Here is an 8,114-nt window from a genome sequence, read left to right as displayed (position 1 = left end):
GAACAGCTGACAGTGAGAATGTGAAATATCTGTGTGATGTGTGTGGAACTATGTGTGTTAAAACTTTTTGTGTTTCCACAGATGATTTGAACCTATTCAAGCAACTCATTTGTTTCTGAAATCTTACTTAGACTCTCTCCCACACATAATCTGCACTCCGGGCAAATCCAATTAACTCCAGTTACTAAGTCCCAGTGTTATGATTGGTATCCTGGAAACAGCTTTTCCATAAGTGACTTGTGATGTAAGGATCCCTACCTTAGGATGTGGGTCTATTAGTATCTCCAGGCACTGAATACAGAGGAAGGGGGTGGTAATAAAGTGGTCCTACAGGAGAAATAACATAATTTTTTTGTCCTTCAGGAGGGGGTAGAATGTAAACTCATTTTGTCTTATATCTATGAACAAGTAAAAATAAATGGCCACTCATTTAAGTAAGCATTTACAGGTACTCTTTTATCTGGAAAATATAGATAATATTTATCTTGTATTTGTTAAGATTAAATGAGTTAATAGTAAGTAAAATATTTAGAAAGGTGTCTGGTTCATGGTAAGCATGCAATATTTATATTAACCATCATTATTATTATCATAGATGGAAAATACTTTAGATATGAAAAGCAGTCACCATAATTTATTCTTTCTTTTATGAAATTTTTTGTTACTTTAGGGCTGTGTGTTAGGAGTGGGGTTGCAGAGGTGAATGACAAGTTGCCACCCAGAGGTCAAATATGGGGATACTGGCTAGGTTAAAAATTCTTAAAATGAGATAATAAATGTAAAATTACAAATATGTACAGGCTCTTTGACTGCAGTGATGGTGGCTGGACTGACACTTATAAAGAGTGGTGGTTATATTCAGACTGGTTGCTTAGAATGATTCTGCTTTTTTTTTCTGTCAGTGAAAATGAGTGGATAAATCTAACTTAATTGATTATGATAGGCTTTTTCATTAAAATTGATTGTGTTGCTTTTTCTCAGGGTTGACTGCAAAGAATGGAAGAAATTATATCAGTGTACACTTGTGAGTTTGGTAATTCCCTTACGCATGGTAAAATGACCTGAGTGACAGAGATCTCTACCCTCACACAATGTGAAGTGTGTTTTGTTTTGATCTCTGACTCCTGAGAAGCTTTCTGCTGAGAAAGTAGGGATGCTTTGTTTTTGTTCCCCTTTGTTTCTGTTTTAGCCAGGAACAGGACAGCTAAGACTTCACATCTATACCCCGCACAGTTAAAATGTCAGGGTGACTTGTGTGCATACTGTCAACCCCATTTTCTCTTCTTCATTCACCTTGACAGCAAACGTGGAATTCTCTGTTCTTTTTTATAACATCTTTACTGAAGTATAACTGATATAGAAAGAACTGCACCTATTTAATGTAGACAATTTGGTGAAGTTTGGACGTATGTAATGACAAAAGTGTGAAGGGGAGTCAATTAAAAAACACATATGTTCTCATACACACAAACACATATGCATACATATATATGATAAGATTGCCTTAAGAATTAAATTCACAATGTCTATAAAACATTGAGTACCATCTCTGCCAGTACAAGCTGAATAAAAGCTAGCTTTAATTATTGCACATGTTATGCCTGAAAATAGGGTGAACCAGAAAAAGGACTAAGAATAATAGGGTAGGATATTGTTAAGGAAGTTGTTATCTGTATCAATTTTGCTGACAGTTTCAACATGAATATATGTTGAATTTTGTCAAATATATTTTCTGCATCAATTGATATAACCATCTGACTTTTCTTTTGTAGACTAATAATGTACTATATTGCATTGACTGATTTTCAACTATTATACCATCCTTGTATTCTTTGGGGAAAAAAAAACACTTGTTTGGGACATATATATTTTTATATTTATAGTGCTGATTTTGATTTGTTTCTATTTTATTGGGAATTTTTGAGTCTATACTGTTGAGAGATATTATTCTACAGTATTCATATATCATGATATCTTTGTCTAATTTTGGTGTTAAATTTATTCTAGTATCTGATTTATGCTGGCCACATAAAAAAGGGTTGAGAAGTGTTACCACATCTGTGGTTTTCTCAAAGATATTGTTTAAATTTGGTTTTATTTCTTAAATGTTTATTAGAACTCATCAAAGAAACCACCTAGACATGGAATTTTTTCTTGTAGGAAAGTTTGGAACTTGGAAATTAATTTCTTTAATTCAAAATAATATACATCAAGTTATTTCTTTTTGAATGAGATTTGGTAGTTTGGGCCATTTTATATATAAGTTGTCAAATTTATGGCCATGGAGAGTTCATAGTATTCCCTTATTATCACTTGTATATATGAAGTGTCTATAAGATGCCTATTCTATAAGTTCTAATTGATAATTTGTGTTTTCCTCATAAGTTTTGTTACAGGATAAATGATTTTATGGATTTATTTAAAATGTCTTTTATTTCACTGGTTTTTCTCTATTGATTTATTTTTAATTTCATTGATTTAGATTCATTTACTTATTTTCATACTTTGTCTTGCTTTGGGGTTCTTTTTTGGGGGTGTATTTTTTATCTCATTTCTTAAGTTGAAGTTTGCATTATTGACTTGAAACCCTTCTTTTTATATAATGTATGCATTTAATGCAACATATTTCCTCCTAAACTGTGTATTAGCTATATCCCATACACTTTTTTATTCTCATCTGAAGACATTTTTTCATTGCTTTTAGAGAGAGGGAAGAGGGGAAAGAGAGTGGGGGTGGGAGAGGGGCAGAGAGAGAGAGAGAGAGAGAGAGAGACATTAACATGATAGAGAAACATTGATTCTCTCTCATATGCACCCCCACTGAGGATTGAATAACCTACATACAACCTGAGTATGGGCCATGACCAGGAAGTAAACTCGTGGACTTTTGGTCTATGGGACATTGTCTCTCTGGCCAGGGCTATATCCCATCCATCTTTGTATGTTGTTTTTCCATTTTCCTTTAGTTCAAAATATTTTGTTATTTCTCTTAAAAATTCTTTTTAAACACATGAACTATGTAGAAGTATGTGTTTAACTAATGATTACTTGAGAATTTTCCATATATCTTTATTTTATTTCTAGTTCAGTTCTGTCATGGTCAAGCAAAATACTCTGCATGTTTCCTATTGTTTATATCAGTTAAATTCTATTTAATGACCTAGAAAATAGTCTATGTTAGTAAATGTTTCATGTTCTATGAAATGAACATTTATATTCAGCATTTTCTGAAGTTCAAATGTCAATTATGTAAGATTGGTTGATGGTCTTCTATAGATCTTGTTCTATACCTTTGCTTATTTTTTCTCTACTTTTTCTGTTAATTACCAGAAAAGGAGTGTTGAAGTTCTTTAGTATAATTGTGCCTTGGGTACACATAAATGTGTCCCATTTATGTCTTCTCAACTTGTGTCTTATGTATTTTGAATATGTTTTTATGTATACCCATTTAGGATGGTTATATCTTCTTTTATAAGTTTTATTTTTCAGTTACAGTTTACATTCAACATTATTTCACAATAGTTTCCAGGTGTATAGCATAGTGGTTAGACAATCACATACTTTATAAAGTATAAAGTTGCTCTGATATTTCAAATACCTCCCTGGCACTATACATAGTATACAATATTACTGACCATATTCCCTATGCTGTAGTTTACAACTCGTGACTGTTTGGTAAGCTCCAATTCACACTCCTTAACCCCCTCACCTTTGTAACCAAGCACACCTGCCACCCCACCCCCACAACTCCTTTCTATTCTGGCAACCACCAGTCTGATCTCTCTACCACGAGTCTGTTTCTACATTGTTTGTTCATTTACTTTGTTTTTTACTTCTGCATATAAGTGGAATTGTGTCATATTTGTCGTTCTCTGACTGACTTATTTCAGGTTGCAGAATACCTTCTAGGTCACAGGTGGCAAAAACATGGCCCCTGGGCTGAATCCAGCCCTCCACCTTGCTTTATGTGGCCCGGCACCCTGTTTCTACCTGGTGGCAGTGTCATACTTCCGCTTAACTGTTAAGGAGTAGGTACATTTATACAGTCCTAAAATTACATACAGCCCTATAAAGGCAACCGCAAGGCCATGTGACCTCTGGTGAAAATAAGTTTGACACCCCTGCCTCAGAGGTTTCCTTTTTGTATTTTGTCCAGAGATTTCAGTTGTAATGGATAGGAGAGACAAATCGATGAAGTGGATTTATTATGTCTTGACCAGCATTGGAATTCAAGTAACCTTGCTTCAGGATGGCAAAATGAGGATTCAGACATTAGTGCAGGTAATTCTGAAGTCTGTTTCCTAATCACTCGTTTCACATTGTACATACATAAGAGAATCTTTAGTTTTATGTATTTCGTGCAAAATGAAAAGATTTGTGTTCTATTATTTCTATGTGTTACCTGGAGATAGTTGAAAACAGAATGAGAGTTAGAGAAAAAGATTTGACAATAGTTAAGAAAAAGAAAGAGAAAGGGAAATAAATAAGATTAAATGATAGGTGGTGTGAGTTTGCTTCCATCATTAAAATTATGCACTTGTCATTTGTCTTGGTTAGGGTTCAGATAGGAAACGTGTTTATCTCAGGAGAGGAAGTAAAAAGAATTCAATAAAGATACTATTTTCTAGGAGGTAAAAGAGCTGTATGCAAAAAACTACACAACACTGAAGAAAGAAATCAAGGAAGACACAAACAAATGGAAACATATACCGTGTTCATGGATTGGAAGAATTAACATCATCAAAATGTCCATACTACCCAAAGCAATTTACAGATTTAATGAAATACCTATTAAAGTGCCAATGGCATATTTCACAGACATAGAACAAACACTTCAAAAATTTATATGGAACTACAAAAGACCACAAATAGCAGCTGCAATTTTGAGAAAGAAGAGCAATGTAGGAGGGATTACAATACCTGATATCAAACTATACTACAAGGCCACTGTAATCAAAACAGCCTGGTACTGGCATAAAAACAGGCACATAGACCAATGGAATAGAACAGAAAGCCCAGAAATAAACCCAAATCTCTACAGTGAATTAATATTTGACAAAGGGGGGCAATAATATAAAATGGAGTAAAGATAGCCTCTTCAACAAATGGGGTTGGGAGAACTGGACAGCTACATGCAAAAAAATGAAACTCAAGCACCAACTTACACCATACACCAAAATAAATTCAAGGTGGATAAAAGACTTAAATATAAACCATGAAACCATTAAAGCCCTAGAGGAGAACATTGGCAGGAAAATCTCAGATATTCCACGTAGCAAGATTTTTACTGATATGTCCCCTAGAGCAAGGTACATAAAGGAAAGAATAAACAAATGGGATCTCATCAAAATTAAAAGCTTCTGCTTGGCTAAAGAAAACAGCATTAAAATAAAAAGACAACCAACTGTATGGGAAAACATATTTTCCAATGATATTCAGACAAAGGTATAATCTCCAAAATATACAAAGAACTCACATGACTTCACTCTAAGTAGACAACTAACCCAATTAAAAAATGGGGAAAGGACTTGAACAGACACTTCTCCAAGGAGGACATACAGAGGATCCAGAGACACATGAAGAGATGCTCAATATCGCTAGCTATCAGAAAGATGCAAATTAAAACCACAATGAGATACCATTTTACACCAGTGAGAATGACTATCATAAACAAAGCAATAAACAACAAATGTTGGAGAAGTGTGGGGAAAAGGGGACTCTAGTCCACTGTTGGTGGGATTGCAGACTGGTACAACCATTATGGAAAACAGTATGGAATTTTCTCAGAAAACTAAAATTGGACTTGCCTTTTGACCCAGCAATTCCACTGCTAGATTGTATCCTAAGAACCCTAAAACACCAATCCCAAAGAACCTATGCACACCAATGTTCATAGAAGTACAATCTACAATAGCCAAGAGTTGGAAGCAACCTAGGTGCCCATCAGTAAATGAATGGATCAAAAAATTATGGTATATATACACAATGGAATTTTATGCTGCAGAAAGAAAGAAGGAGCTCCTACCTTTTGCAACATCATGGCTGGAACTGGAAAGCATTATGCTGAGTGAAATAAGCCAGGTGTTGAAGGACAAATACCATATGATCTCACCTTTAACAGGAAGCTAAACAACAAAACAAACAAGCAAGCAAAATATAGCCAAAGACACTGAAATAGAGAACAGGCTGACAGTGACCAGTGGGGAGAGGGGAGGGAATTTCAGGGGAAATAAGGGAGGGATTTAGAGGAACCTATATAAAGGATACATGGCCAACCACTGAGAAGGGTGGAAATGGGAGGGAGGGGGGAGCACGGGGGGTGTGATGGGAAGGGAGTAGTAGACAGAAAACTGTACTTGAAAAATAATTAAATAAAAAAATCTTTTAAAAAAGATACTATTTTCTAAGGGTTAGGCAGGGCAAGGAAAGTAGCAAGGGATGCTGAAACACAAAGGAATTTCTCACAGTTAAAAATTGTTTTTCTCCCTGGACTGGAAGTGACAAGAGGAACAGTTATTAGAACCCACAATAGCATAGATTGTGTAGAAAGCTTATGCAGTTTAATTGGAATTAGTGGCCACAGGGAGAGGAATACAGCTGCTGCTGTATACTTCTCAGGGGGGCATTCAGCAGTAAATATTCTGTCTCCTCTCTCCTCTTTACCTCTTAACTCCCGCTAATGTCTCTTATTTGAACTCAAAAAGATGCCAGACTCAAGAGACCCTGGTTGAAGCAGTTCATAGATGCCACCTCTCATCACTCAGAGTGGGTTGGAGAAGAGTAGAAAGTGACTATTGGGAGCAAATGGAGTCCATTTCCCTTGACCGTAGCCTCCATAATTACCTAACAAAGGGAAAACACATTACAGAATATCACTATGGTCTTAGCCTTAACTTTTGCTTACATTATTAGAATGATCCATGTTATGTAGGTATAATAAAAGAAAAAGAGGGTGAAATAAATCATTAATCTACATGAAAAATAGTTACCATAGCCCCCCCTCTTATGTAGTTGATCTCAAGGCCTAAGTTGATAAATAGCTCTTTTTTTCATGACCCTTTTGTATTTCTCTTACCCTCTAGCAGGATGTTGACTAGTTGGATTTTTAATCTGGTGGGATGATTGAAACATTTGCTTCCAGAATATAAAAATCCTTAATGGTCTTGTAATTTTTAGTTCCTGCAGTTCTCTCTCTATTATCCATTGAGCTTGAAAGTACTATAAGTTGATCTAGTGAATCCTTTGGCTTTTAGAAATAGTGATTCTTAAGTCTTAATGTGCAATTTCCCCTTGACAATAGGGATAAATTACCACTTCTAGTTAGTTGACATTATTTTGTGCCAATTGGTTTAGCAGCATAAAAATCCCTAAATGAAGAAGGCACACTGTGATTAGCAGAATAATGCTCCTCCAAACACATTTGTGTCCTAATCCCCAGAGTTTGTGAATATGTTATGTTACATGATGAAGGGGATCTAAGGGTTCAGGTTGAATTAAGATTGTTGATAAATTGACCCTAAAAGAGGAAGATTATTCTGGATTATCTTTGCAAGCCCACAAGAATCCTTAAAAGTGGAAAAAGAAGATGGAAAAGGAAAGACAGAAGAAATTGTGACTACAGAAGAATGGCTAAAGAGATGCAACATTGCTGGCTTTGAAGATGGGGGAAGAGAGCCATCAGGGAAAGTGTGTAGCCTCTAGAGCGATATTGGCCTGTAGTTTTCTTTCTTTGTTATGTCTCTGTCTGGCTTTGGAATTAGGATGATGCTGGCTTCATAAAAAGAGTTTGGGAGTTTTCCCTTTGGAAAATTATTTTTGGAATAGTCTATTTTTGGAATAGTCTATTAGTCTATAGTCTATAGTCTATAGTCTATTTTTTGGAATAGTCTATGAAGAATAGGGGTTAGCTTTTCCTTAAATGCTTTGTCGAATTCTCCTCTAAAACCATCTGGTCCAGGGCTTCTGTGTGATGGGAGTTTTTTGATTACTTCTTCAATTTCATCTGCTGGTTTATTTATTTATTTGATTATTTATTTTTATTTAATATTTAAGTACAGTTTTCTGTTTTATATTCCCTGCCCTGCACCCTTCAGTGCTCCCCACCTCCCTCTCAT

This window comes from Sturnira hondurensis, unplaced genomic scaffold (genome assembly GCF_014824575.4).
Source record: "Sturnira hondurensis isolate 20B ecotype Veracruz unplaced genomic scaffold, ASM1482457v3 Scaffold0022136, whole genome shotgun sequence".
In the NCBI taxonomy this organism is placed as follows: Eukaryota; Metazoa; Chordata; class Mammalia; order Chiroptera; family Phyllostomidae; genus Sturnira; species Sturnira hondurensis.
The sequence above is the reverse complement of the archived record's forward strand: the minus strand, read 5'-3'. Positions refer to the sequence as shown.